The sequence below is a fragment of the Apium graveolens genome, chromosome 6, assembly GCF_009905375.1.
Source record: "Apium graveolens cultivar Ventura chromosome 6, ASM990537v1, whole genome shotgun sequence".
NCBI classification, from domain to species: Eukaryota; Viridiplantae; Streptophyta; class Magnoliopsida; order Apiales; family Apiaceae; genus Apium; species Apium graveolens.
The window spans coordinates 182,135,684-182,143,173 of NC_133652.1; the positions used below are offsets into that span (position 1 = coordinate 182,135,684).

The 7,490-nt window shown below is 41.7% G+C and overlaps 1 non-coding gene across 1 annotated transcript; it reads right to left on the reverse strand.

Annotated features, from left to right (window-relative positions):
- Nucleotides 1–6,826: 6,826 nt before the first annotated feature.
- LOC141669691 (small nucleolar RNA R71) lies at nt 6,827–6,933 on the reverse strand. The gene has a single exon (XR_012553959.1). It is a non-coding gene; the product is annotated as a small nucleolar RNA R71 (small nucleolar RNA).
- Nucleotides 6,934–7,490: the final 557 nt, after the last annotated feature.

Consider the following 7,490-nt stretch of genomic DNA (forward strand, 5'->3'; position numbering starts at 1 on the left):
TGCAGAAAATCATATTAACATAATTAAAATTCCAAATTGAACAGAACAGCACGCGCGTGACACGCACGCAACACCACAACAGCAAATCAGAAACGCGGAGATAGCCGGAAAATATCCCAAAAAAGACACACACCCACACTGTATTACACACACACAGCACAAACAGTAACCGGGTCACAGAAACAGCCGGCAACAAGCCAGAAAATACGAGCACAACACACAATTTATAACTCACGAATTACACACACACAGATATAGATACATATATATGTATGTAAGACTGAATCAGGCCCACAATCGGTAAATAAAAGGGGTGGCCGAACCATTAGCGGAGCAAGTCGGAGTACAGCGAAGAAAGAAACCGAGATAAATAGGCACCATAGCGGCGACAGAACTCGCCAGGAAATCGAGCACGACAGAACCGAAAGAAAAAGGAGAAGGAGGGAGAGAAAAGAACGAGAGAGAGATCGAGGAAAGAAATGAGAGAGAGAACTGGAGAATTGATGTTTATCAATTCTGTAATTGAGCTTCCACACCGAGAGTAAAACACGTGTCCAATAAATGGACATGTACCCCTTTAGTCTGACTGAAATCCCTAATTATGACACCCAATTATGAATTTAACGATACATACTGCGCATAAAACAACCTTATAAAATTATGAAAATGGTCTTAAAATGTTAGAAATATCTCTTAGTAAATAAAAACATAATTTTCAAAATTTTAAAATAATTTCTGAAACGTAATTTATACCCGCTTTTCTCAAATAAACGAATCAATGCGCGGGTAAAATTAATCCCAAAAATTCCCAAAATAATTTTAAAATTCTCGGAATATTCCAAACTTAATTAAATATGAGTTTTATAATTTTTGAAGAATTCCTGAATTAAATATGGATATTACAATAAAAGAAATCAGAAAATTATTTAAAGATAAATAATTAATAAAATATTGATTTCTAAATTTTATAAAATCCCAAAAATAACTATTATAATTATAGAACCATAAAAATAATTTTAAAGACATTTCAAATATTAATGCAATTAAATTTGCACTAAATCCATTTTTGATTTTGAAAATAATTCAGTATGACTCCATAATTAATCACGCGGACAACCGGGTACACCATAAATCACACATTAATTAAACAACACATATCGGGCAAAACCAATACACATATTTTATTAATTTAATAATTTCCATAATCGCATTTCTAAATAATTCAAAAATACACGAGTCATTAGACAGGCCAATGGAGAAAACCCGCGAATCACTCCGCGGCGCTTGGAATATTCTGATGATGTAGAACCTATTGTGGAGCTAGTCGATGAGGACACTTACGGTAGGGAGAGGCCTTGTCTTGGCAACCAGGTTGTGCCACACCCACATAGGTCTGGGCGTACCATGGATGAGCGTCGTCGTGCGGAAAATATACAGAATCAAGATGAGGAAAGAGGGGATTTTTCGACCTTAAATAGAAGGCTTGGCATAAGGTTGGAAGACGACGATTTGAGAATGTTGCAGGTAGAATGGCAAAAGGAAGGAAACGCTGGAGAAGTGAGGCCCCGTGATACAACGTATGTGCCCCCTACATACCAAAGGGATGATAGGGTACGGCACTGTGAGCACGAGCGTGCCCCTCCGTGAGGAAGGTTTGGGAATTATGGCCGAGCCTATCAAAGGAATGGACGAGGAAGGGTGGGATACCAATATGGAAGGGCACCCTATAATGGAAGGAGAGATGGCGTGCCCTCCACTGAAGAAGCTCCTGTCGTTATCCTTATAGCTTCCCACAGTGCTACAGGCAATGGGTCTAGGGCGCGTCCTTATGACCGGGACGGCGTGCAAATTCAAGAAAGATTGCAAAATAATGATGAGATACAGAGGCATGGCCAGGAGGAACCTCGTGCACGAGGGAATGTTCGAAATCAAGATGGCAACATACCACAGCCGCAGCCTCAGGGTGAGGGGCAACAAGATCCACCGGTACACCCGGGGGGTAACCAAGGAGGACAGCAACAAGTTGTGGAGCAACCCTAACAACTTAACATTCAAACCATCCCTGGAGTAGGGATGTTTAATGTGAACGATCTTAAGAGGTTGCTCAACCATCTTGAAGGAGGTAGGGTAACGGCGACTTCGCAAGCTCCTTCCCCTTTTGCTGCTGTTGTGAGGGAAGCTCAATTGCCGACATGATACAAGAACACAACCAATGACTTGAGTTTTCATGGGAATTCTGACCCTATAGAATTTCTGGGGCGTTTCAACATTGAGATGGATGTATATCAAGTACCTGACTTGGCTCGATGTCATCTCCTGACGGCCACCTTTAGAGAGGGCGCCTAGAAATGGTTCCAAATACTTGGTCCAGGGGTGATCACATATTGGGAATAGATAAAAGCCTTGTTTCTAACTCAAGTCCAAGCTACGGTGAAGTATACACCACCGGTTACCACACTGACCAATGTGAAACAGAAGGAAGGGGAAAGCTTGACCTCATACTTTAAAAGGTTCAATGCAGAGTCTACCTTGGTGAGAGGTGCGACTGATGAGACACTAAAAATACTCCTTATAGCTGGTTTGCACGTGGGAACAGATTTCTGGAAGCATCTGCAGGGAAAACACCCTGTGTCGTTAGCTGATGTACTTGCGCAGGCAGAATCCTTCAAAGCGATTGAACAATCGCTTGCTGAAACGAAGAAGAATGATAGTACTCACAACTCCAAAGGGCGAGCCAAGAGGAGAGGTAGATCTGTGAGTCCGGATTTCCGGCGGAATGCTTGAAGCCCCAATAGGGTGAACACCTTGAACACGCGGAGAAAAAGAAGTCCACCGTCGAACTATGAAAGGAGGGTAAGCAATTACACTCCACTGGCAGCGTCCATTGATCATATCTTCAAGGTAAATAAGGATAGAGGAATCTTCAAGAAACCAGATCGTCTGACTTCATGGAAAAGTAGAGATAAGAAGAAGTATTGTGATTACCATGAGTCCACCGGTCATGACACCCACGGGTGTCATCACCTGAAAGATTAAATTGAAGAACTGATCAAAGCAGGATACCTGGGAGAATGGATTGACAAGGTGAAACGATGCAGGGGAAGTGATGACAAGGGGAAAGATGAAAGGCAGCCCCCGTGAGCGGAAGACGCTGAAAAGACAGCAGAGATTAAGTTCCAAAGAGCTGGTAGTATCAGGGCAATTTTTGGAGGACATCCCTTTGTCGGTGATAGTAATCGGGCGTCGAAAAGAAATGCAAGAGAGGCACGACACCCGCCGCTCACCAACATTCATAGCTTGGAAGATCGACCTCCAAAAATATTCAAAGGGTAGTCTGCTGATATTACATTCAGGGAAAGAGAATCAAGGTGGGTATACCATCCTCATAACGATGCGCTGGTGATTACTATGCTGATTGGGGCGATGAACGTACATCAAGTTTTCTTGGACAATGGAATCTCTGCTAACATCCTGTATTACAGCACATACAAGAAACTAGGTTTCCCGGATAGCGACATGTATTTTGAAGATGCACACATTTATGGATTTACGGGAGAAGCAGTGAGAGTTATGGATTCGGTTAGGCTTCCTGTCACACTTGGGGAAGAAGCTCTGTTGGTCACTCAAATGATAGACTTTAAAGTGCTGGATCAGGATTCTGCGCACAACGTGTTGGTGGGCAGACCTTGGTTGAGAGCATTCAGGGTGATAACCTCGATTCACCACTTGATGATAAAGTTTTCGACACCCAACGGAGTGGGAAATCTGAGAGGGTCACAATTCGAGACACGCGACTGCTACCATAAGGCTGTCAAAGAATTTCGCAGGAAAAGATACGAGGGAAAAGGTCTTCCATTTGAGGATATAGAGGACATTCAGACAAAACCAAGTGGAGAGGTTTATGCCCATTATTTTGTGGAAGGTCCCGAGAAAGAAGAAACTCATTCTACTAAGACTCCTATTTTGACAAAGGGAATTGTTTCGAGGATTTGTAGTGTGGAAGAAATTATGGTGAACCATATGGAAGAGATCGTGCAAAAGGAGGTTAACGGAGAAAAATTGGAAGGAAGAAGTGAAATTTTACAGAGTCTCAAAAGTAGTCCCAAGGTGGATGCTCCTCAAAACAAGGACGCGCCCTTGAAGAGTAAAAATGAAATTGAGGTTGATGCTCCTCAAAGTGAGGACACGTCGTCCACATCTGTATTGCACAAGGTCACGCCTTATTCCGAGGTGGATGCTCCCACAATGGTGACGCGCCCTCGGATGCAAGAGTAGAGATCGAGGACCCCCGAGATTTTGATTTTGATCTGGTTCCCAGGATCCCCATTCCTGCCGAGAAAACGGGCCGGCCGAAGACACAATATATGTTCCGGTCGATAAAGATGACCAGAGCAAGGTTTTGAAGGTGGGATCCCAGCTAAGTGATGAAATGAGGGAAAGCTTTACCCGTTTCTTGGTTACAAATCTTGATGTCTTCGCATGGAGTCATTCAGACATGGTGGGAATTGACCCAGTGGTAATGTGTCATCGGTTGAACATCTTCCCTAATTGCACCGGCATACGACAAAAGCGTCTCTCGGTGAGCGGGGAAAGGGAGATAGCATTAAAAGAAAAGGTAGACCGGTTGTTGGAAGTGGGATTAATCAAAGAATCCTTCTACCCCGAGTGGCTCAAAAATCCAGTACTTGTGAAAAAGCCGAACGGGAAGTGGAGGACGTGTGTAGATTTCACAGATCTTAACAAGGCCTGTGATAAGTGGCATTTTATACCACTTAGAGCGTCTCATAACGACTTGAATTGGTGTCTTGAACTCGAGTATTTTGTGTATTTGACGCATTTTCGAGTGTTTTTGCATTTCAGGATATAGCTTGCTTAGATGGGTGGATTTTATAAAGATAAGCTTAAGGAAGTGCTTGGAATCAGTCCCTAGTTGATGTGCGAATAATTCAGCAAAAACAGAAGAAAAAATAGGAATTTTGCAGAAGAGATGCAGGCGCCTGCCTGGAAGGAGCAGGCTACCGCCTGGTGGCAGGCGCCCGCCTGGAAGAAGGAGGCGGCCGCCAGGGTGTGTATTTTCAGAATCTGGATTGTATAATTCTATTACAATTGGGCTTCTGTTGACGCTGGTTCTTTTGGGTTATTATATAAACCTTTTGGGAAGACGTTTTCTTCATAGAAGATAATCGAGAGCGAAGGCAAGAAGATCGAGAAGACCGATTTAGCACGCAACAACGAAGAAGAGGAAGCATATGTTTATCTTGTGATTCTTTCAATTCGTTGTAATAGTGGATGCTAGTTTTTTTATGCTTTAGACCTTAATACTCTTGTGATGTACTTCATTATTTATTAAGTATTTTTATTAGTTTATATCATTGTGTTATTATCATGCTTTCACATGAACCCATGGTGACGATGAGTTCTATTATGGGCTAATCGTAATCATGGGATCATAGCGGATTTACTATGGATTTCTTTAGTTAATTGTTTAATACCTTGGTATGTGGTGATTATATGATATCTAGCATAGGTTGTGCTTATTCATCTAATGTGCGTCGCGAACATGTAAGATAGTCTGTTAATCTCTTGTGAAGCGATAGTGAATCTTGAGATTTAGAACTTGCCATGCTAGCATACGTTCATGTATTGTATGCATGATTAGTGGGTAACTCTAACCGTTTTACTTGCCCTGTGTAATCATCATGAATAACTTGCGCTTAAATCATTATGTTGTCAAATTCTGTAGACATATAGGGTCTCAACATAATTGATGCCTATTCAACTTCTATCTTAATTGTGGATACTTGGTAGAATGGTATTCGTACAACGAAAGTTGGCGTTTATCAGTTTCATGTTGTTCGATTAATATCATCACCATTATATGCTAAGGGTAATAACAATAACTATGGAATGAAGTAGTAATGAAGTTATGATCTCATGTGTGTTTAATATTGTTATTCAAGTGTTTAATTCTAGTAGTTATTATTAGTTAATCAACCTTAATTGTTATTGTCTTGACATTGAAGAATAATCATACATTGGTGAGTAAGTGTTAATTAAATATAATTAATCAGAGTCTCTGTGGGAATGAACTAGAATTCATTCTATATTACTTGCGAACGCGTATACTTGCATGAATTATTTAGCGCATGCTTTGTGCCTAACAAACTTTTGGTGCCGCTGCCGGGGAATCGGTGTTGATTTATTTAGTTTATGTACTTGCCATCAGTGGTCATTAGGATTCATTGATTAAGACTTGTTACTTACTGCTTCTGGTTGTGTTTCAGGTACTCTAGCGAGTGTTTATGCAAACACGTCCTCGCACTCGCAAGAGAAATCTGGATAAAGCTGAGGAGACAGATACAACTCTTGACTTTCCGGAGAAGATAGTTTTTGAAGATTCGGATAAAGGGAGTGAAAAGAAAGAATCTAAAATAATAGGTGATCGTGTAGTTCAAGTTGATCCAGCTCTTATGGACTTTTCTCGGCCTAAAATTGATGGCATTCAGTCAATCATCATTAATCCGGCTATTCAGGCCAATACTTTTGAAATCAAGCTGGGCATTATTCAGATGGTGCAAAATTCTGTCTCTTTCGGAGGTACTGCGACTAAAGACCCCAACATGCATATCAGGAATTTTGTCGAGATTTGTAGTACTTTTAAATATAATGGTGTTACTGATGAGGCTATCAAGCTGAGGCTTTTCCCGTTCTCTCTGAGGGCAAAACTAAGGACTGGTTACATTCTTTACCAGCTGGGTCCATCACTACTTGGGAAGATCTTCCACAAAAGTTTCTGGTGAAGTTCTATCCAATGGCGAAGACTGCAGCTATGAGGAGTGCTCTTACTCAGTTTGTGCAGCAACAAGGAGAATCTATGTGCGAAGCTTAGGAGCACTACAAGGAGATGTTGAAAAAGTGTCCACATCATGGTATGCCTGACTGGATGGTGATCACCGGTTTCTACAATGGTTTGGGGGCTCAATTTTGGCTCATGCTCGATGCAGCTTTCGGAGGCGCCTTGTGGGCCAAAAGCTATACTGAGGCCTATAATCTCATTGAAACTATGGATGCAAACGAGTATCAAACCCCGACTTAAAGGATGATGCCTGGGAAGGTAGCAGGTATTCTGGAAGTTGATGCAGCTACAGCTATTACAGCACAGCTTCAGGCGCTATCTATGAAGGTCGATTCTTTAGCCAACTATGGAGTAAATCAAATAGCTAGTGTCTGTGAGCTTTGTGCAGGCTCTCATGCTACGGATCAGTGTTCTCTTGTTAATGAATTTGTTCAGTATGTGAACAATTTTCAGAGATCGCAGCAGCCTGTGCCCGCTACTTATCATCCTAATAACAGAAATTATCCCAATTTCAGCTGGAGCAATAATCAGAATGTTGTTCAGCAACCATATCAACAAGCTGCAAGTAAACAGTTTAATCAACCTGGATTCCAGCAACCTCAGCAATTTGCTCAAATGCAATCATATCCTCAAC